At 32.6% G+C, this 25,489-nt stretch overlaps 1 protein-coding gene and 1 long non-coding RNA gene across 4 annotated transcripts in view; one reads left to right on the top strand and one right to left on the bottom strand.

Annotated features, from left to right (window-relative positions):
* The window catches only part of LOC128672643 (uncharacterized protein), a 315,359-nt gene that overhangs the window by 30,924 nt on the left and 258,946 nt on the right, over positions 1-25,489 (top strand). The window lies entirely within an intron of this gene.
* On the bottom strand, positions 6,699-8,613 carry LOC128672649 (uncharacterized). The gene is made up of 3 exons (XR_008404994.1): positions 8,381-8,613; positions 7,657-7,942; positions 6,699-7,218 (listed from the first exon to the last, which is right to left on the bottom strand). It is a non-coding gene; the product is annotated as an uncharacterized LOC128672649 (long non-coding RNA).

Genomic DNA, 25,489 nt, shown 5'->3' with positions numbered 1-25,489 from the left:
AAACTACACAGTTATACATTTATTGCACTGTTAGGTACAAACTAAGGAATATGCTAATGCGTATAACCATCGGACGCTGACTGGCTGCGCGCGCGGAGTCGCGCGGCGTCAGCGTTTTGTGTTTGATGGTTTTGCGTCCAACACTCGCGTAATTTTAATCAATCTTTCGATATTAAAACTTTAAGACATTAGATTGGTCAAATTACGATTTTTATAAGGAATATTGGATTATGTTACTCTCCAGGGCGGAACAAATTGAATGATAATTAAATTTCACCTTTTATAAATCAATTTTTATTTCATGAAAATGTCTAAAAGGGACGCCCGCAGAGAGATAATTGTCTTTTTTCTTTGGTTTGTAAAAAAACCGTTTCTTTCATTTTGTCTCAAAATGTCTATTAATATCTTATATATCATTATGTTTTTATAAATATTGTGACAACACATTGACCTGAAACACAATATTTAATAACTTTTATTACTCAGTAGCTGTTACCCATGTTATATGCTAGCCTATATTTGACCTCGGCTCATTAACTATATCTATTCCAAATTTCATCAAAAAACGTGAAAGCGTAACGGACATGTCTGCAAAATATTAACATTATAAATTTATAGCATTCTAATTATGGAAGTATGGATTTACACCGAAATCGCTAAGTTGATTTTAATCAAAATTATCTTAAGAGAATATTAACAAGATTTTCCTCTCAAAACCAAGCATTTTTCATCACAAAAAATAAAAAGAAAAGATTTTGCACATAAAAAAAAACAAAGAACTTGCTCTAGCTACTTGTAATCGATTCTAATTGTGATGCTAGCGGCAAGCGAAGCCCAAACTCGACTTCTCGCTTCATACAAACTCCATACAAACTTGATGCAAACTTTCAGACTCCCATTTAACTTTTTTTTCTCTGTATACACGTGTCGGGACTTTGTTGATGACACTTTGATGGATTTTTCAAGAGTTTTTGTTCTGAATAATAATGCTCAGAAGCTTTATATAAATGGAGCAATACTTTTTTAATGGTATGTTAATACCATTTTAACAAATACCAATTTTTTAAAATTAGATTTTTATAAGAAGTTTTTCATAAAAATCATCTAATCGAGGTTAATTTATATAGATTGATTTTATTTTCTTAAAGAATTCCTCGCGATCGCTGACACCACATTGATAAGCGCTGTCAATAATAATATAATTGTCATATCGCAAAATCGTGAAAAACTGTTCTAAAATTATGGCTATGACAACCATGAACAAATATTAAAGTGATTATAAAATCTAAATATTATTAATAATATTTCAGTTATGTATTATAATTTAAATAAAAGCAAGTACTTCCTTTCCACGCTCGTTTTAGTCGTGTAAACCTCTGTTACATGATCCAAAACGAAATCACCATTCGAATGTATACATTACACATTACAGACTGTTTAAAGCGGTAATATCAGCTTTGTCCGGTCGTTGTTAACATTGGGCAGAGCAATTTGTACTGATACAGAGAATTTACGGCTTCGAACGCACCAGCGGTCAATTGTATCGAATTATTGTATTGCCGGATCGAAATAAAATTACATTTTGTTTGTTATATTAAATTTCATTTTTCCTGCGAATTTGAATATTGACAGAATAAACTTTTAGCTTATCGTCTATCAATTTCAATACCTCCTTTTGTTATGTATTTCTATAATAATAATAATTGGTGTGGTTTATAGGCTTGATGCTATTTTCTCAATAATTCAAGCATCCTTTTGTGAATTTCAAGAGTAATTTAAATTTGCAAACTCGTTTTGAATGAAACCAGAAAAAAATCACAAGACCTGGTGCACTGGCCTTAATTTTTTCTATAATCAAGTCGTAAAAATATCGTAAATTACCTTTCCATCCTAACCCTGACAATCAACCCTCCATAAACGCCGATTGATATGAATAGACAAATCTTCGAAGGGTGCAGTTAATTAAGAGGTTACGGCTAGATGGCCGTTAAGACAACCCCACAGCCAATCATTGGGTTGGCGTAATCTTATGTGATTTGAAGGTACATTTATTGTGTATGTGTGCATTTGTTTTTAAGAGCTGGCATGACCAGTCAACGTTATCTTGTGAAGTATCGACAGGTATCGATAGGTATTGATAGGAACGGTAACAAATAACGTTTAAGCGCAAAAATAAATAAATTAACATTAATGACTTGAACAAAAACGTTATTTGTTACGATCGAAGGTTATTTACTGTTCATTTATTTATTTATTTTTGCAAAATGCAATTTGTAAATGTACAATTGGCGGACATAAAAGTATATTATTTAACAACCTTTGGGTCATACAGATAAGGGTCAAAAATGAGCCACTTTTTCGAAGATGATTCGTATATCGATTTAACATAAGCTAATATAAAATTAACAAACATTTTCACTTATTACTTTTAATTAACGATTTTTAGTTAATTCACTAGATAGGATTTTACGTCTCGTTGTTTCTAACTGGAACATTAGGTTAAAGTTAACTTATTTATTTTTATTTATTTATTTACCATTCTTACAACTATTTTTACAGGACTGGCCTCATTTACAATAGTGTAACTAAGTAACTACTATATTCTATATCATATTTTACTTATAACTAATAACAAATTATTTTGTTGTGTTTATTCATAGCTCATTGCGTCCAAAACTGCGCAGAACTCCGGAATATAACATATTTCATCCTATGTGCTTTTCTAGGTTATATATTCAATTCAAACGTCTCCTATTTTATCATACTGTATGGTTATCTATTATACATCAATTCTAGAATATCTTATTCTAAACATATCTGGCTCCTAAATAATAAAATATTGTTTCAAGCAATATGTTGTGTATGCGTGTATTATAAGTAAGTTTAATATTTATATGTATAGATGTAAACGCGCCAATAACATAGGGACAGACCTCGTGGTTTATAAATGTTATTAGAAATTAGAATACATAGTATTTGTACTTTTGATTGGTAAATAAATAAAAATAAAATATAAAATGTACCAAATACAGTCCAGCAAAAACTCATCATCAACTAATTTTCGTTTTTATATTCTTCTCTTGATTTGAACTCGGAAATAAAATGACGTAGTTCCGAACTAACACACGCTTAAAGTTTGAGTTGCAACGCTTTCGTATGTTGATTACCTGGAAAGCGCCCGGTAAACTTGTGCTGTTCGTTAAAAATAACTTAACAAGTAACGAATTGGTTACAACATTTTCTTCGATTGGTTCTACTGAGACAGGAAAGAAAAGCAAATTAGTTGATACTTTTTATACGAACACGGATTTCTGGAAATGCACAATATAACTATTTGTATATTTTCCAAGAGCTAAAGAGTTTTGCGAGGGTTAAGAATGGCGATGAGCTAGCAATATATCACTATTTCAGAATCTCATCCACGAATAAGTTCGCTGCCCATAACGTGGCTTTCGGGGTTCGACATTCTTGACTCTGTCTATACCGCGAGATACAGAACGTGAAATTGTAACTATGTAAATTAATAATTGTGGGTTATTTTTATATGGTGCAATGACAGAATTCACTTGATATGCTGCCCGTTGCCCGTTAATTTTTTTGTTCATCTATGTACCTACTGGCCGTACTATAGTAGATGGCACTCCCGGTATTGTCTGCTATTTTACGACATGAAGGGTGGCGTGAATGTGCGACGAACTAATGTAATCATGCTAGTATGTAGTTAAAGAAATGTGCTTTCTCCTATCTTTTTTGTATTTAATCTATTAAACAAGCTTAAATACAAAATTTTTTAATCCGAACGCAATATAAAAGTTTTTTCAAATGAAATCTTATAACTTTAACCCAAAAACATCAACTTATTTACACCAAATGGGATTGCACAATGCTTGAAACAAAATACTGGCAGTTGTTGGACAATAACCATCGTTTAACAATAGCAGACATTGACACTCGACGGCCGTTATGTTAACAATACATTACCTTGCTTCGTGGTATCAAGTTGCCGCCTTTCCTGTTACTAGGGTAATTTAGGACATATTATGATCACCTATGATTATTTATATATGTTGATTATATTATAAAATTTTAAATAGCGGTTGTTATAATTTAATAGAGTGAGCCTGTTTCTGCCAAGGACCGTCTTGAACTGCTCGGAGTCGTCCTCACATCCAACCTCAATTTCGGCAAATATATCGCGATCAGAGCTAAAACCGCGTCAAATAATCTGGGCATCTTCTCCAAGGTGTAACGTATTTTGTCTCAGGCCATCTGTTGAGCCTTTAAACAGCCCAAGCATTTGAACAGGCATTCTTTGGGTTTGCCTGTTACATCTTAGACCTCGTCTTTGCTTCCTGGACTTGATAGAAATAAAACACACTCATATATAAAAACAACTATTTACTAATGATAGTAAATAGTTGTTTTTATATTTGAATGCGTTTTAATATTAAATTTTAATTAATATTAAAACGCACTCAATTTAAGTTCAAGAATGTTTGGATTTATTTTTAGTAATAATAAACCAGTTTACTTATGTTTGTAGATATTTAGTAATATAAAAATATAAAAATATTGCTCTTAAAATATCTCTTTTATACACGTGAATGCATCAAATGGATAAAAATTGTATATTGCTGTAGCTGCAACATATACTCACATTGACCATTAACATACTAACTATTACAATAATAACAAACTTCACGATCTCCAGCGCAGATCACAGATATTCAAAATATCACAATTTGCATATTTAATTAAACGTTCCACCGCCACGCGACCACCCTGTTAAGATACATGATTTAATATACGACTAGAGTAAATTACCTTAATCACGGTCTGGCTTACGAAATGGTATGATCAAGATCATAAAAAAATCATATTGCTCAGTCGTTTACAAAAACTTACCGTTGTCTTTTTATTTTACTTGTATCGGCAATAAAGAATCTTGTCGATTAACAATACTGTTTACAACTATTTCTGACGGTACGATTATAATATTAATATACCACGATTTAGACAGATTTATAAGGTTGAGCCACTATTTAATTAGCAGGCTTACGTGAAAAAATTTAATGAGACTTGATAAAGTAAGTTTTTTTTTATTATTACGCGTGTAACATCGCTGGGTGCAGCTATATATAATAATATTTAAAATAAACAGTTTTTGTGCTTTCAGGTGATTCTCGGATTTGAAGTGTTATATATACTTCACATATTGTTTATGTATTTACTCATGTATAACAAAGCGTAGGTCAGCGTTGGGTAGGCTTACTCTTAATTTACTGAACTATCACCAATAGTCGATGTTATCAGAGAACACTTTATAAACGGGACAGGTACCGTAACAATTGGGATATTAATGTGAAATGTTTGTATGATTTATATTCACTCTGATTTAGTTAGGACATACTGTCTCGTATTCACTAGTTGCTTGTCATTTTCTTGATAAATACCTTCCCCTAGTAATGGCCTACCCATTTGTATATTGGACATGATATATTAACGAAAACAGATGTAAAAGTAAACAGTACTATTTGCGTTTGATAGCTAGAATTGGAATAGTAATTTCTTCGTTATTGTAGATGTTGTTTGAATCCTCTTATTACTAATTCATGCACCAAACAAAATTTATTATTGATTGACACACCAAACTCAAGGTTTATCCCGTCATTCCCGTTATTCCCGCAGCGAGCTCATGAAGCAGAGAAGCTAAAATGTAGCAGGATTGGCACGTATAAGATTCTCAGTTATACCAAAGTCAAATGAAGTCAACATCGCTACCAAATTAGCCTGCACAGTCAGATAAAACCAAATGCAACCGGCTGGATTATCTAGCCAATTAGATTTGCATAGCTTATCTGCCCCCCCCCCATCTAAGTGAATAAACTTATACGGGTGAGATGGGATTACTACTTGTGTATTGAAGTCTGCTGGCGGCAGCTAATCCTTTAAGCGAGCATCCCGATTGCAGGTGAGACGGAAAAGTGGTGTTATGTTATCAGCTTTTATTAAAGTTGAATATTCAAGTTCAGATCTAGTGGGGCGTGAGGGGCGTGATGTTCTTTTTAATATGGTAGAGTTTCCCGATGGCTGCGTCAACTCGTGAACTGATTCGTGGGCTAAATGTTCATCTTGGTTTATAGAGGTAGATAATAGTAGCTATTATATATATATATATATATATATATATATATATATATATATATATATATATATATATATATATATATATTTTTAACTTTATTTTTCATTATTAATTGCTTCGGACGTTTCGGGTCGTGTTACAATAAACCGTGGTACCGATTTACTGACAAAATGACAAATTCTCTTTTGGAGTTTTGTTCCTTCAAATACGTCTTCTAAATACAGGATAGATTGAATATAAGCTTGCTATCTTATATCATTATAAATTCCAACGCCACAGTCTGAAAGTTGGCAGAAGGTAGTTTTTGGCATCAGTGTCCAAAAGAAGTCGGGAACCAATAAGGTAAATGTAATTAATTAAGTGACCAGTGGACTACTTGAGCTAACGAGCTAACCGGCGCCACTGACACACTGAGAGCAACTTGCAAAAAAATCAATAATACTTTTAAATCTTTTATTTTTATTATTTTTAACGGTGTATTTTAGTTATATAAACACAAGCAGTAGCTACACTTCCTAAATGGTAAATAATCATCTTAGAATATCGTTTCAATTAAGATAATTAAAAATATCACTATGGTTGGAATTATTAATCTATATCCTGGAGAATTACTTATTTTTATGGGATTTTATAAAATTAAATTATCTTACCTCTTGATGTCTTCATTATTGTGCTTTTCATGAAATTTTTTACATGTGAAAAGTCAAATCAAGAAAAAAAGGGACCGGTTTTATTTCTTTGCTCACTCCTTGAGCTACGTGAGCCTCCACCACGACCTCTCCGGCGACCGCAGTCAGTGTAATTAAAACTCATTCCTACTCATTTCAATATTTAATTACGAGCGTGTGCGCCTGAATTAATGATGTTAATGTGTTTGCATCGAATTAGACTTCTTTTATTGCTTGTAAGATTTGCTTTGATAAATAAAGGTGTTCGTGATTTTATTGTTTCTATTGATTTGGTACACACTCGCATTTTCCCGGTTATTACCGCCGCCATAGAGCTTCAATATCCAAAGACCGCTTTTTTCTTTATTCTCTTCCCTTTGGAAGGCCTTTGACATGGTTTATTATCTATGATAATAGAAAAAAAAATGAAAGTTATTTAAATATCTACCTGAAAATATATTATAATATATTTTGACGTAGATAATTAACAATGGAAAATATGTATCGGAACAAGTTATCTTAAATTCTACGCGTCGAAAAGTTAAAAAGCAGAAATGATCAATAAATCGATTGAGACAAATAAACAAAACATACCGACCCATGGAGTTAATACACAAAAACAAAATAAGTAGACAACAATACGTACAGATAACCTCTAACATTGTATATAAAATCTATAGTTAGTATTGTAGTTGCCAACTTTCATTTAACTAACAGAACCCGAAGGTTCTGTTACAAAATAAAAAGGTCCTAATACGATAAGAAGCAGTATAACAAGGTTAGATTAATATAAACAAAATGGCCACCACAAAAACTTACATCAAATTTTGCATAAGACTGTACCTTAACAAAGCAGAAGTTTCGCAAAGAGCTCTCGAAGTTAACAGGAAGGCAACTTATCAGCGGCATTAATACTTTTTCCGCTACATAAACCTAACAGCTACTGGAGAACTGGGCATCTTGCAGAAAAACATTCCTGATAACGTGCCCTTCACATTACCCCGCCCGGGATCCGGAAAAATCCAGAAATGTCCGGTTGGGGCCGCTCGGAACTGGTTATTTCCTGTCTTTAGATTAAGATGGCTGACCCTCGTCTTAGGTTTCATTTGAGGGTTGTTTAAAGCGAATACTGTAACAATGTGTTTGAATTTTTGTGTGTTTTATGTATTTGTGTATGTAGTGTTTAAATTAATGGCCGAGAGAGTCAACTTGTGCACGGATGCTACCAAAGAAAACCAGTTAGCTTAATTCATATAACGTACTCGAACTCATTTTATACAAAACTGTAGGTGTTTATTAGTAAATTCAAATTTAGTTGAAAAAATTAGACTGGTAATAAGTACCAAAAAATAACTAATTAAACTTACAATGGACAGCACATTAGCCCTTTTCGCATCAGGAGATTTTGGATCCTACATGTTCCTTAATGCACATCCTCCACAAACTCTTTGCAAATTCACTGCTATTGTTCTATTGGCATTGGTATAAGGTAACGGGACATGAGGTTAACTGTACACGAATACAGACCAATTTTTGGGCCGTAGTCATGAGAAAAAAATCATCTTACCCTTAACACCTCATAGGCCCATCCCCGATAGATTCAGCCTGCAAACCCAGTGACCATCAACACTCGAGCCGATTAAATGACGGCCGCCGCCATCTTACGTAGCACGAATTTATTCCGACACGCACGCAAACTGCAAAATTAGGATATAGTTTTGGTTGAAACATTTGTAATATTATATAGATTTTTAGCCAATTTGAAAAAAGGAGGAGGTCCTCGATTTGTAGCAGTCTATTATTATTATTTATATATACGTTACTAGATTATTATAACGATAGATGTTTTTAGTAATAGGAATTACTTTTTTTATCATCTTGTTCTAATGTTAATGTGTCATTAGTTATTATTTTTATTAGTATATATAATTATTATAACGTTAACAACAACTTTATGTGCTAATTACATTTATGATAATGGCAGTGACAACATCTTTACAATGACATTACGTCGTATAGTATGTATTTCGGACGACCGGTCAGAGGCGAGTAAATCCTGTTTGCTGCAGGAAATTCATAAATCAGTAGACCCTATTGGCTCATGGACATTTTTGACATGCAGCAGATTCGTCGGTACAGTTTTGGTGTACTTACTAGTTTTTACGGACCTACAGATAAAGCTTAAATGTTTTATTTCAAGACAATTTCGCGTCAGCTACAATTACATGTCATAACCTCAGAATTTAGAATAAAAACGAAGTGTCACAGAAAAAATATCATATAAGACTTTCTTGCCATTTCCTTCAGTACTCCTATCCTCATCTCCCATCGTCTTCTTCTTATCTTCAAATTTTAAAAGTGTGTTTAAACGAGTTCCTCAAATTTAAGCATGATAGGAAACAGACAGTTGTGGAACATTTTGCGTCATTTTTTCTTCTTGCTTCTTACCAAATCCAGATTGGTAAGAAGCAAGAAGAAAAAACTAGTACCTTAACTCACTCATACATATTAACTGTAATACAAAATTGAAAATTACAAATAATTATTAGTATGCAATATACTACAATATTGTAATAAACATTAAAGCAAATGACACTTCTCTTAGCCTCACATATTCTTCAGTGTTCTCCGCCTATAGTACTTTATGGCCCTATAATCGTAAAGTGCGGCTAAGACAATCTTATCCATTCATCGGCTTTCAATTAGTTACGCATACTAAATCAAAGTTAATAAAGATTAGTATTTGATGTGTGAGTGCTAATTTTGCAGTAGGTTCCGTACTATTTTTTATTTCGAAACGTGGCTTGACAAATGCAGCGTTTTGCTTCTATTGTCAAGTCACTTGCGTCTCAATATTGTCTATTCGCTTTTTACTACTTAGACTTTTGTACCAGATTATTATACGTCTTACAATCCCTTACAAGAAAACAGAACCACGAGTCTCAAAATTCGAAAACCATGTTTAACTGGACCACCACCAGCACTCAGGCTAGATTTATATATTTTGGAAATAAATGTCTGGCTGTGCCCAGGTATCCACGTGGTTTTAAAAGGGGCAAACCCAAGGAGTCCTGGCTTGATGTCATCAACGTTTAACAACTAGGGAGGCCAAAGTTCGTGCGCAGTTGAAAAAAAAATGTAGGAAAACATATTCTGGGCTCAGACTTTATATGGCTGAGGAAGGAACCTGAAAACCGCTCGAATGAGAGCTCTCTCTCATTTGAGCGGTTAAATATAAGTTTGTTACTGAAATGGAAACTTTTTGTTACATTGCCAATTTCAACAGAGAACTATAAAGATGAAAGATATGACTTATTGTGTTTTTAATGGATATGTTCTATAAGTGTTGGCATCAAAAAGGATTAGTTCAAGCTCCGGGTAATGAAAGTTTAACTTTAACGGTTATAACCGTTATAACGTTATCGTAATGGAAGTTTTTTGTTGCTTATTTACGAGAAGCTATATTTAGTACTTTTAGATTAACTTTTCGTATGAAATAAGAGAATGTCTGTTTTGTATTGCGGATTTAAGCTGTCGAACAGCTTCAAATTTAACATTTCCTGGCGCTGTCTGCCGCGTGAGCAATATTTAATCTACTTCACCTTTATCTTTGGAAGTCGGCAGTTTTAAGTAATTTTTGACGTCAATAAGTGATATACGAGTATATCCATTTTATGTTTATTAAAGAATTTAGATTTTTAAAATCATTTCGGGATAGACCGGGCTGGAAAATGCACAGTTTTTTCCAAAAAACGATTGACGTCAGCCAGGCGGCCTGTTGTAAAATCGTAAAAATCTAACACTGACAAAATTGTGTTACAGCCCATGCACACAACCTTTATACCAAGGACTACCTCTGATACAGACAGTAATCATGCTAAAAGTAAATTATACAATGGTCGGTTTACAAGCCGAATATATTATTCCGCTACGGCCTGCGACAAAGTGATCCCCCGACGGTGTCGCGCCCGTGTCGCGCCGCAACATCGGCAAAATTATGTTTTTATTTGCGACAGACCGCTGAATGAAGAGGTTGGCTGGGCGCAGAATACGGTAACTGACATTCATAACAAGTGAAAGACGTTAGCCTCGTTTATTAGGTTAGTTAATTGCCATTGTATATTTTGTTTAGTATAATAGATAACTACAGTAGAAGCTGAATTTGGGTTAAATAAATAGTAGATATATATAGTAAGTAATAAATATTCTGATAAAATTAATCAAAGTATTTTTTATTTTTAGAATCAAAATTGTGCTAATACAGCATAGTATAATAAATGGGAAACTAAAATAAATTAATATTGTATTCGAATGTTGAGTTGTCTCACCGACTTCTCAAATAGTATCAGTGGTATTGTAAATTCATTTGTTACTTGCAAACTATTAAGATGATAAATCATTCTCTGTATTAGTTGAATATCTAGATTAATTCAATACACATACAACAATAATTTATAGCACATACATTACATAGTAAAACTATCATTTATATGTGATGATGTGGTAAAATTTCAACTGAATATTTTAATTGCAGCAACAACTACATTTTAGGTTGGTGTCGGGCATGCGGCCGATTGTAAAATCAAAGCAGAGTCTACCAATTTTTATGTGTATTTTAACACTGACTTTGATCTCATGGTGTCACAACTCCGAATGCAAAAATAAACACGCGAAGATGACAGAAAGAAGTTTGAAAGACGAACTAATGTTTACCTTACCTAACCTATTACATAACACTATAGGTGAACAACTAAGTGAACGACAAACCTTAAAAAAACCGCATTTTTTCGTAACGTTTCAGTCGATGTTTACTCAAGGTTACATTCGGCATCAAATATCAAGATTCTTAAGCAAATACGGGAGCTCTCAGGACCCATACACAAACATATCGGATCTACAATGCATACATGTTTTTGTGACTTTTCAAATAGAAATACGGGACCTTCTGAAGCGAGGAGCGTTAGTTTGGGTTTCCACCCGCTGTGATAACGTTGCGAACTTTATACCCGTCATAATTATATTTATACCGTTATACGAGTACCTACTATTCAACTTTTAATTACAAAAAAATTGCTGAACTCAGTTACTACGTTTTTCTCCAAGCCTTTACCGATACTAGCGTCAGTTCTAGATCTAAAAAGGTTTTAAATGTAGATTTTTTTTTACTGAGCAAATAAACAGGTACACGGCCCACCTGATGGGAAGTGGTTACCACAGCCTCTGGACTACCTGCCCCGATTAAATATTTTTTTTATTTTTCAATTTATCTATTGAATGAGAATTGTAATGGGAATCAATGTAAAATGTGTGAATCTTTGGAATTCAGTTACCAAGTTTTTGTCCCAGTCCAAACTGGACTTCGCGTCTCCCTTCGGGCCAGTTTTATAAATCAGCGGCCACATTTGCGAGGCTCGTACGCTCCGTTATTTATGGCGACAAATATTGTCCGATTCGTATTAATTACTTTAAAATTCCGGCAGATTTAATTTATTTAATGGCTTTCGCGTTGATGATTACGCACAAATGCGTACATATATCATACATAACAATAATATTACGAATCATATATTCATATCCTACCTTTATTCAGGATTTATTTCTTAAAGTTATTAGATTTTCTATATATTGTATATGTACATAGATACTGTTTATGTAAGGCACGTCATACTGATAGATCAAAAAAGTACAATCGTTTAAATACTGAGGCTAAGAATTTATATAATAAAAAAAATCAGGCAAAGGCAACTATACAAGGCTACTATACTAAGGCAAGGAAACTTTATAGTTTTTAAAAGTTGATTTTGTATGGTTTAGTTACTAGTCACTACTTACACAACTAGGTCTCAGTTTGTTTCCTCGAATATTACAGTGGAATGAGTTCCTGGAACGGTTCCTTGTAGAAGCTTTTAAGTCAAACATATATTTACACAATATAATACACATAATAATATTCCATACTCCAGTAATTTTAGCGAGCGAGGCATCACTCCCGAGGGATATCCGGGAATTTATCGAAATTGAAGGGATATACGATTACAGTATCGATAATCTGTATATTACTAGCTGTATCCCGAGGCTCTGTGCCCATGGGAAATTGGGCATGTAAAGTTAATGTTAAATTTAATGTGCTTTAAATTCCGATACGTCTGCACTCCATATAATCCCGTGCATGTCTTACTGATAGAGAACAATAGTATTCCCAAGGAGGGTGATGTCAAGCAGGCGGGTGGTTGTAAAATCACAGCCAAATATTCTAAACTTGAAGGTAATTTTTTTCGCTGGCCTAAAAATAAACTTTAAAATTTTGAAAATGAAAATTTAGCTGTGATTTTATTACGGATCGCCTAATGCAAGTGTAGAATAAAACATAGCTCGGTGTAATATGTCCTTATATTTTACTTTGTAATATGTAACTAAAAATCTATTTGCAAAAATAACTTCATCAGTCTGACGACCTCGGTGGCGTAGTGGTAAAGTTCTTGCCACTGAACCGATAGGTCCCGGGTTCGATCCCCGGTCGGGTCATGGTGGAAAATGATCTTTTTCTGATTGACCCGGGTCTTGGATGTTTATCTATATATGTATTTGTTATAAAATATGGTATCGTGGAGTTAGTATCCCATATCACAAGTCTCGAACTTACTTTGGGGCTATCTCAATCTGTGTGATTTGTCCCAATATTTTTTTTTTTTATTTATTATTATTTATAGTCTAATTTCGATGAAACTCTGTGTAGGTACGTTCTAGATGTTTTTCCTCCAAAACCAGCGTGGAAAGCTATGTTAGCACATCGTAAGTCAAACCAACAAGTTATAATCCCGCGTTGGGGGTAGAAAGCAAACGGGGTGAAACGATAATAACGTTACAATAACCAACCCTCCGTAATCACAATACTCGGAGCATTGCTGACTAAGAAAAATAATGTGTATGAAAAATTGTTGGTTATTGAACTAAATGTATGGAACAGATGTTAGCAGATGTAAATGTCTACGTTGGTTGCACCAGACAACATTTCCGTTAACTTAAATATGGCGTACTTTGTTTAACGAGGTTACAGATAACGTCAAAGTTGACTGATGCAACGCACCTCTCCTTAGCTATGAAACGTATTAAATATAGATGCAAAATGACCAAATAGCTTTTTTATAATTTTAGTAGTGGTAGATTTTTAGTAGCTATAATTTTCGAAATGATATTTGCAATGATAGAAACGTAAATTGACAGAATATAAACTTTTCAATACTTGATAGGCTTTTATATATACAATATCAATTCATAGATCACAAATCAACTCTCTATCTTCACAACAATTTTTCTTGAAATTTTGTGTACGATGTTTACATAGACATCACCCTGAAACCATTGGAAATTCACGAGGGTAAAGCCGCGAGCAAAAACTAGTATAACAATGTCAAGATCAAAATAATATTAGTAATGTCAACTCTATACACATACATACTTCATTGAAGAAATGAGAGTAGTGTGATATTCTCCAGATGTTCAAACCGGTGTGTTGTATGGAAATGAGGGAAGCTCTGTTTTGAAACGGCCCGTTTTTCCGCCATGTTACATTTACCAGTGCCGACGAATATCATTACAGGCGCTTTCTTGCGTGAAATTAATACGTTTTTCATTTTTTATCATTAAAAATACTGTTTTAAAAAAAACTTTATTTTTTATATGTATCTAAATCTTTACATAACACGTTTATAGTTACGAAAAATGCGTGTAGCGCAACATCCGTAATATTTTATTCAAAAACGACCGTTTTGAAATTTAATTTGTAGGAAATCTGTTTTATTTGATATTATGATTTTCAATACTTATAACTATGCACACGAATAATAAATTGACAAAACACCTTATTTATATATATTTATTTATATATATTTATTTATTATATATTTTTTCATAACATGTATATAAATACATTTATTCATACGACATCCCTAAACGTGGCGTGGCAGGAAAATCCTGAAAATCTCCCCAAATGAGTCGAGGTCATCGACCGCGACGCACGAACCGCTGAACATGTACGTAATCTTGTACCACGAATATTTGAGGTTCGGTATCAGTTACAGCGGTGAAACTATCTATTTATTTATATACCTCCTTTCTTCTTTATAAGATTATTGTAGATAAACACATGTTTAAAAGCTTCTTCGACCCATTGACAGTCGTCCTAAGTGGACTACGAAGCACTGCACGCGCGACGCGTGTGTGATTACAACACTATAATTTCATCGATTTTGGACTTCTACAGGACTTATTACTATTAAAAACGCGTTATTGAATATTAATAGATTTTTGTTACGTTACGTTTGTTAATGTTAATACATGCTAGGCACAATATACATATATGTGCATTGGTCAAAAATGCATTTTTAATCAAGTTTGTCCTGAAGAAGTCCAAAATCGTAGAAGTTGCGTTGTTAACCTTCTTGTAACTATCATCCACATCTCTTAATTACTGTGAAGTTTTGTATGCAAAAATGTTGTTGGAAAAATTTATATGTATAATTTTTAGATCATTATTAATTACCCAGAAGACAGCAGATAAAATTACATAATATCATATAATATATAATATCAACTTCATAATAATATTAAATATAACATAAACTAAATTTCTTATATCGAATATAAAATTAACTACACATACACACTTAAGCTATTTGTTAAAATTAAAAATTAAAACTAAAATAAAAAATATTATAATTAATCAGTAGTTATTTAAAATTAACGAGAGAATGTTATTAATAAACATGAACAAATATACAAAGTATAAATTATTGTAGCTACTAATAGAATAAAAAATAAAAATATTTTTCTTTCGAACAATATGAATTCATTGTGTTTGTAAAATCAATCTTAAAAACTAATTGTGTTAGTACTTATAATGTAAGAAACACCATGCATAATTTACCCATTCAAGCTACCTTTGCCTTTGCCTGGTAATAAAATAATAATTACCCATTATTGGCGGCTATAAACAAAGGGATGGCTTTAAATCATTAAGCCACTAGCTGTTGCTAGGTTTATCTGGTAGACAGTGGGCTAATTGAGACGTATTCGGTGTATCGTCGTTACCGGAGGCCGCTAGGATCGTAATGCGCTTAGAAATGATATAATTTGTTCTTATTAAAGGTTAATTAGTATTATATGCATAGACAAAATAATAGAAATTATTTTGTAGAAGGGTAACTAGAAATGTATAGTACTTAAGCCATATAATTACGAGTGAGACGGAACTATTGAAATAAACTTACGTCTTTAACAAACTCTTACCACGTTTCTTTTTTTTTGTTACTTTTGATAATTTTTATATGAAAATCATCATCTTCCTTGCAATTTCCAATCACTTGAGGTACCTAGGCTCAGAAAAAATATGTTTTTTATTTTCTATCTATATGTCTATTCTATTTACTTTCATACTCGCTCCACTCCTAACTCCATTCGAGAAAGAGAGAGCTCTTTCTTAGTCTTCTTATTTTATCCCATTTCTCTTTTGTCATAAAAAATAATAGAAGTGGGTCGCCATCTTCTGTTATTTTTTTATGAGAAAACTAACGACCCATTCTGGTTTCGCTCGAGTGGTATAAAAATAGATAGAGAAACAAACCTGTTCTCAGACCACATACAAACAAAATTTCATCAAAATCGTTTTGGTGTAGTATGGAAACGAACACTGTGCCACGAAATTTTTAAGTATGTAAAGGTAAAGATCACAAACCTTAATGCCATAGGGAATTATATAACTCGCTGTAACCCGTCCACAACCGCGACGTTCAGCAAAATCACGTCGGTCATTAGGGCCAATCGAATAAAGTGACGTCCTCCCGCGGGACTGTCCCGTTTTACCCAAACTCCACTTATGACCAATCCGGGATTTTGTCCACTTTGGCCGATTTCCTTTGGTCTGTCAATTGCTAGCTCATTTGGTTGTGTTGAGTCGTGTAAGCGGGATTTCTTGGTCACTTGATTTTTGGTCAAATAAGTAGTATTACTGAAATGTGTTTGCGAAAATGAAATAAGAATGGAAAATAAGAGAGGTCAACTCCTTATTACACCCGAAAATACACAAATTATAAAAAATACATACCAATTTAATTACCAATGAAATTTTAAAAAAATATTTTTTATATTTTTCTAAAATTTCATTTTGACCTATTTGACCTATTTTCAAATATTTTGAATGAATTAATGAAGATTTGTTTAAAAAATGAATACAAATAAAAAAAAAAACAATAACAATACAGAATACAGAGGAAGAAAATTAATATTTGAATAAAATTTCTTCTCTATTTGTTTCTCACTTACGTATTTAATCTGAAGCAATCTTATGTTTCGTAGGTTTTTCGTCTTTAAAAGTTTATTTATTTTATAAATATAGGTCTTATATATATATATATATATATATATATATATATATATATATATATATATATATATATATATATATATATATATATAAGACCTATATTTGTTAATTGACGTCCTTGGAGAAAAGGCTGCGGTGAAGTTTGTTGCGCCGCTTCTTCTTCACTTGCGCTTTGGAAGCCGGCAGTAGACTTAGTTTAAGTAATTTTTTTGACGTCAATAAGTGATGTATATCATCCTAAATTGAATAAAGAATTTTGAATTTGAATTTCAATCTCTGCATGTTCCTTGCTTGCTTGCATGCTTTCGGGGTTGTGAAGCCACGCAGTCCGGGAACAGCGCCAAAAGAAACCCTTAAACCTTTGAAGATTCGGCTGTGATTACAACCGGCCGCCTGCCGGAAATCAACTCCCCTTGGGGATGCGTTGTCTATCAGCTGCCTTGGCTATGTGCCCCTTAGTCGCTTCGCGATAAGGAGTAGTCTTATTCTAGGGCGGAACCTCACACTAACGTCTTTAAAAGTAAATCTTCTCATAAAAAAATCAAGAATAAACCTAGGACAATATCTATTTCTAACAGTAAATGTTGGTGATATTAAGTAATCGTAAGTTTATGAGACAACGTTGTAGATATACAAAATATGAATGTCAATCCGGTTGATAAATTCGTTTAAGGTGATAATATCAGATAGCAAGCCGTGCTTGGCTGTAATTAGCTTTGAAGTCTATAGAATATAGTATTAAACAACTATAAGTCTGTATGTAAGTATCAAAAATGTTGTTGGAAAAATTTATATGTATAATTTTTAGATCACTATTAATTACCCAGAAGACAGCAGATAAATTTACATAATATCATATAATATATAATATCAACTTCATAATAATATTAAATATAACATAAACTAAATTTCTTATATCGAATATAAAATTAACTACACATACACACTTAAGCTATTTGTTAAAATTAAAAATTAAAACTAAAATAAAAAATATTATAATTAATCTGTAGTTATTTAAAATTAACGAGAGAATGTTATTAATAAACATGAACAAATATACAAAGTATAAATTATTGTAGCTACTAATAGAATAAAAAATAAAAATATTTTTCTTTCGAACAATATGAATTCATTGTGTGTGTAAAATCAATCTTAAAAACTAATTGTGTTAATACTTATAATGTAAGAAACACCATGCATAATTTACCCATTAAAGCTACCTTTGCCTTTGCCTGGTAATAAAATAATAATTACCCATTATTGGCGGCTATAAACAAAGGGATGGCTTTAAATTAATTAAGCCACTAGCTGTTGCTAGGTTTATCTGGTAGACAGTGGGCTAATTGAGACGCATTCGGTGTATCGTCGTTACCGGAGGCTAGTATCGTAATGCGCTTAGAAATTATATAATTTGTTCTTATTAAAGGTTAATTAGTATTATATGCATAGACAAAATAATAGAAATTATTTTGTAGAAGGGTAACTAGAAATGTATAGTACTTAAGCCATATAATTACGAGTGAGACGGAACTATTGAAATAAACTTACGTCTTTTTTGTTACTTTTGATAATTTTTATATGAAAATCATCATCTTTCTCGAAATTTCCAATCACTTGAGGTACCTAGGCTCAAAAAAAATATGTTTTTTATTTTCTATCTATATGTCTATTCTATTTCCCTTCATACTCGCTCCACTCCTAACTCCATTCGAGAAAGAGAGAGCTCTTTCTTAGTCTTCTTATTTTATCCCATTTCTCTTTTGTCATAAAAAATAATAGAAGTGGGTCCCCATCTTCTGTTATTTATTAATGAGAAAACTAACGACCCATTCTGGCTTCGCTCGAGTGGTTTAAAAATAGATAGAGAAACAAAACTGTTCTCAGACCACATACAAACAAAATTTCATCAAAATCGTTTTGGTGTAGTATGGAAACGAACACTGTGCCACGAAATTTTTAAGTATGTAAAGGTAAAGATCACAAACCTTAATGCCATAGGGAATTATATAACTCGCTGTAACCCGTCCACAACCGCGACGTTCAGCAAAATCACGTCGGTCATTAGGGCCAATCGAATAAAGTGACGTCCTCCCGCGGGACTGTCCCGTTTTACCCAAACTCCACTTATGACCAATCCGGGATTTTGTCCACTTTGGCCGATTTCCTTTGGTCTGTCAATTGCTAGCTCATTTGGTTGTGTTGAGTCGTGTAAGCGGGATTTCTTGGTCACTTGATTTTTGGTCAAATAAGTAGTATTACTGAAATGTGTTTGCGAAAATGAAATAAGAATGGAAAATAAGAGAGGTCAACTCCTTATTACACCCGAAAATACAATTGTAAAAAATACATACCAATAACAATATTTTTTATATTTTTTTAAAATTTCATTTTGACCTATTTGACCTATTTTCAAATATTTTGAATGAATTAATGAAGATTTGTTTAAAAAATGAATACAAATAAAAAAAAAACAATAACAATACAGAATACAGAGGAAGAAAATTAATATTTGAATAAAATTTCTTCTCTATTTGTTTCTCACTTACGTATTTAATCTGAAGCAATCTTATGTTTCGTAGGTTTTTCAGCTTAAAAAAGTAATAAGGTCTTTAAAAGTATATCTGTCTTATTTTTTAATTTTTAATATATATATAAGACCTATATTTGTTAATTGACATCCTTGGAGAAAAGGCTGCGGTGAAGTTTGTTGCGCCGCTTCTTCTTCACTTGCGCTTTGGAAGCCGGCAGTAGACTTAGTTTAAGTAATTTTTTTGACGTCAATAAGTGATGTATATTATCCTAAATTGAATAAAGAATTTTGAATTTGAATTTGAATCTCTGCATGTTCCTTGCTTGCTTGCATGCTTTCGGGGTTATGGAGCCACGCAGTCCGGGGACAGCGCCAAAAGAAACCCTTAAACCTTTGAAGATTCGGCTGTGATTACAACCGGCCGCCTGCCGGACAACAACTCCCCTTGGGGATGCGTTGTCTATCAGCTGCCTTGGCTATGTGCCCCTTAGTCGCTTCGCGATAAGGAGTAGTCCTATTCTAGGGCGGAACCTCACACTAACGTCTTTAAAAGTATATCTTCTCATAAAAAAATCAAGAACAAACCTAGGACAATATCTATTTCTAACAGTAAATGTTGGTGATATTAAGTAATCGTAAGTTTATGAGACAACGTTGTAGATATACAAAATATGAATGTCAATCCGGTTGATAAATTCGTTTAAGGTGATAATATCAGATAGCAAGCCGTGCTTGGCTGTAATTAGCTTTGAAGTCTATAGAATATAGTATTAAACAACTATAAGTCTGCACTAATTTTATCATTTCATGTTTGTACTTACATATTACAACAGTAAAATGATTAAACCCAGGGCTCCGATAAAGAGAGTTTTAATGAATAACTGAAACGTATTATTCTACATTTTTGGGAATACATTATGAAGTATTATATCTGTTATAGAAAATAAATATTTTTGATTTTTATCTCCAGGGAGGAGATAAAAAATCAATCAATCGGTGCCTATGATTGCCATTCCTAATTCCAACAAATTCACCTCAGCGCGCAGCGGTTCAGCCGGTAAAGCGTGGCAGACTGAACGATAGAATTTTGCATTTACAATAGTATAGCATATTATATTAGTTTTAATTTAGTATGAAGATAAGGATTAGTACAGATAATTACACTGTACGTACGTTTAAAATATGGCCTATGTCAGTCGTATTCTACGTTTACCCTTTTTGCGTGGTGTACATACAAAGATACCTTTGTATGTACATGTGAAAGTTGTAGTTTATTGTCGTATTATGGTGTCATATCGGAAACTAAAATTATTATCGATTGACTCGCATGGACTGCACCAATACTATGTGATTTTTCATATTTCAGCAATTGATTTTCATTTCTACAACAATGAATAAAAACACTGGCAGCTATGAAAACTGTCTCTGAAAAATAAAAAGCGCAATAAAATAGCTGTGAACATGTTTTTATATTCGGGTTTAGTGCACTCGGAGAGTGTGTCGTAAACGCAACGTAAACGTTGTCATAAATGTACCGAGTATATTATAACGTGAAATTGCTAGTTTCGGTTATTACAAATACTTTCCCGCGGCTTCGCTAACACGAAATTGCCAAACTCTTTCCCAAAAGCCACCCATTATGAAAATCGTATCAAATTATGGTCACTTGATTATCACACAGATAATATTCGATTGTGAATTACAATAAATTTTATTGAGAAATCGAAACTCTCGTGGGAATTGATTGGCTTTTCTAGCGGCCTTCACTGACCTATCCCGGCCAGTTCTCCCAGTGATAATTTAATTGGATAAAATAAATACAATTTGTTTTCCTTTTGAAATCTTAATTTTGCATTATCTATATACTCACATTGACAATCGTAATAAATATCTAAGGAAGCATAAATTGATCAATAGCAGGATACCAATACTGCCGTCATATGGAGAAATGACGTTTCTGCACTAACTTGAAAACGGAGAAAAAAAATAGTTTGTGATTTTCAATTTAAAAAGTTTGCTGCGCGAAAGAGGTTAAGATATTATATACTTTTACGGTTGTAAAATGTGTAAATAAGTGAGATCTATGGGTATTCGTATTTATTATATTTATTTGTTATTTAATATCGTTAATAATTAAAATTTTATTTTTCTTCTTAGTAAAAAAAATATAGAAAAATCTTGAATACAGTATTGAAAAGACGTATATGGCTATATGTGTCTTCTCAACTTAGAAACTTTAAGAGCCGTCTTTACTACTTAGTAAGAATGTAAAAATTTGTTGTAATTTACTATTTGTCAAACACATTTTTAGCCATTAGCTGCTGTTCAAGTTATAATTACTATTATTAAAAAATTGTATTATATTATATAATAAAATTTTTCGTTTTTCATCTATGAATTGGAGTTTAAAACAAAATGAAAAAAAAAACACGTTACGAAATAATTTCTTTTATTTTGACATAATAATTAAACATCACAAAAGTCTAATAAGAAATTATACTTATACTAAAAGTTTGCAAATTTTAAAAAATTGCAGTACTAAAACGACAATCACAGCTTTGGTAGCACAATAAATTCAGAGTATTAGTATACATATGTTCCTGAGGGCCCACTTCTTGAAATTCTATGAAATTATGCTTGGGATTTAGTGAACATTCCAAAAGAATTGTTTGAGATCACTCCAATTGAAATCAAATCAGCTACATAAAAAACTTATTCTATTACTTCTTCTTTCTAATTAAATAAATGTTTTCATGGCTGCTTAATCCCTATTAATCTTGACTTAGTAATCATATTACATCCAGGTTTTAACTGATACTTATTTTCCATATTTGCATTTTTTTTCATTTGTTTCCTCTGAGCTGGTGTCTTGTCATACTTTTTACGTTTCCTAACTTGCCCTTTCTTCGTTAGATTTTCCGAACAATCTTGATGAGACTCTTCGGGTGACTCCGGAATGATAATATTAATCGGCTGAGAGTTAGGAATGATGTCAATTGAGCAGTCTGAATCTTCGGAACTTTGTTGCAGTTCTAAACTTGAAGGTATAAAATCTTTATCAAAAATTGAATCTGAATCAAAATCCAATTAAATCAATTTTTATTTTAAAATCTCGTCATTCAAAATCTCGTTATTCAAAATGTGGCTATTCAAAATCTGGTTATTCAAAATCTCAAAAGTATCATGATTCAACATTTGGTTATCCATAGCATCGTTATTCAAAATTTCGTTATTCAAGTAATTAGTTTCACTGGAACTTGTTGGTTGTACTAACGAAAAATTATTTTTGAGCACCTCGAAGATCTCGCTTGATTAGACTGTAACAATTATAACCAAAACCTAAATTTTTGACTGGGAACCAGGCCAAAGCCAGGATGCGTATACTTATGTATAATAATAAAATAAATATAAAGTAAAATTTTCTACATGTACCAAATTTCATCAAAATCCGTCCAGTAGGTATTTACTTAATTGAGTATCCTGACACACTCAAATCCAAAGTTTCATATTTATGAATAAATATAACCTATAGTGGGATTACTTATGCGTAAATATTCATACATATCACCATCACCACCACCACATTCAGACTTACCACCCATCTAAACCCGTGGCGTGCCGAGGCGATTTGTTTTATAGCAATTATTACATTTTTAGGTTAATGTTGGATAGGCAGTAACGTTTGCAATGTCATAAATTTTATAAATTGAATATTACACATGAAAATATCGAGCTTATACTTACCATATTTCCGTAAAAAACACGGAGACGAGCGTCGCATAAACGTCGACTTTCGCCTCAGCTGCCTGGGCGCAACTGATTGTGCGGACAACGTGCCACGAACTCCTCCTTTACCCCGCAGTCCCCGCACATCAAACGATACTACGAAAAAAGGACGCTACTGCCACTTGCGTCTAGGTAGTTTTACATCCTGGTATACATAAGTGAACAATGCTAACATAAAGAGGCACATCTTCGCCAATCCGACTTTTCTTTTTATTACAATATAGAAATGCCTTTTCATTATATGACACATTACAAAAACTGTGTTAAAAAAAGAACATTTCTATTGAAATATGTCTTTTCAATTTATTATAGAACAGAAAGGTCCATCCAAATTAGTATTATTAGTGAAATATTGCAGATACGTCCTATTTTGCAGTTAGATTTTATAGGTTGCGTTTGTTTTAGCAAACTTTAAAAATACTAGCAGATGCGTCTTATTCTCCTGATTCCGAATCAGTATGAAACTCATTTTCGATAAAAACGTCAGATGCGTCCTTTTTCCGTATGACGGCAGAATACAACTTTATAAATGTTTATGTATGATTTTGTGCGGACGTTGATAAATAATTTCCTATTTGGAATATTGTTGAATATCTAAAAGCAATCTTTGTTCTTGTTAAATAGTATATTTAGCATATTAATATGTTTGAGTATATAAATATTGGTGTAGTCAGTCAGCCAAAAGAATTGTGGAAAGAATTAAGTCATTTTTAGTTTATTCGTATTGCTATTCGTATTCTCATTGATCATTCCGCTCACAATACTTCTAGTACGCAAATCCCTGGCTCTGTCTACACCGTAGGATATAAAGACATGATACTGTATTGTATTGCTAACTATTACTGTATTGTATTGATATATGATATTGAAATGTACCTTTCGATTTGGATCCTCTTTCCTACAGCGAACTGCTGGTCTCGAATTTTCTCCTGTCGATAATTCCGAATCATACAATTAGAGATCTTCAAGGCAAGAGTGAATAGGCATTTTGTGAACTTGCGTGTAACATTCTACTTAATCTTTGCTTTTCATCTAAACTGAGCACAAACGCACTAAAATTTTTAACAGTAAATAAAAAAAAATGCATCTAGGATATACTTTTATCTTGAAAAGTAGCATACTCGTATGGGCGCGCAATCAAATTCTTTTACGCAAGCAGCATAACAGACAGAGGATAGTATGATTATCCTAGACCTGGTATTACGTGAACATTAATCACTTAATCTGATAGCAGTTCCATTGTGGCAGCCATCTTATAAATCACTACAATCTGATTGAGATAAACGCTGGTCCGCATTGACGTCTCTGGATTATGCACAAGTACTTGCCAATATTTTGATTAATTGCAAACTAGGTAGAATAACACTATTATTCAGATTTGTAGTGTAAAGCGACTTCCGCCTACGGAGAACGTGCTAGAATTGTCTGTCGCAACTTTACTCACATAGTGGCTGACTGTACCATATGAATTGCATTAGTAGGAGTACTTGGAGTATCTAATGAATCTCATTGCGATATAGAAAAAAGTTTGGGCTTTGATTTTTATTGACTAACCCTGTTATTTATAAAAAAAGTTAAAGTTTACTTTAAGATAAAGTATGTTTTGTCTCTTTTTGTCAATTTCAAATATTATAATGTGTGACAATGACATATTAACATATTTTAGTTTGCTTTAACTTCTTTATGAATAATGGGGCAGAATTCTGGTCTTGAGAAATTTAAGATAGAAGCTAATTGCGCACCTCTCCGCTATCTCTATTTGGTCTTATGGTTAGCTTGTAGATCAATTGTGCAATAAACCAAAGAAATCTTGTACAACATATATTAAAAATTTACTTTTATAATACTGATGTTGAATTGAATTAAAAACGGAAGTGTCTAGAATTTTCTTTAAAATTTCAAACGAGCAAAAGTGTACTTTAAAGTCGTATAAAAAACGTCCTCAGTTGCCGAGATAAAAGTAATTAACCAACTTATCA

This window comes from Plodia interpunctella, chromosome 9 (assembly GCF_027563975.2).
Source record: "Plodia interpunctella isolate USDA-ARS_2022_Savannah chromosome 9, ilPloInte3.2, whole genome shotgun sequence".
Classification (NCBI taxonomy): Eukaryota; Metazoa; Arthropoda; class Insecta; order Lepidoptera; family Pyralidae; genus Plodia; species Plodia interpunctella.
Note: the sequence above shows the minus strand (reverse complement) of the source record. Positions and strands in the feature narration are given on the sequence as shown.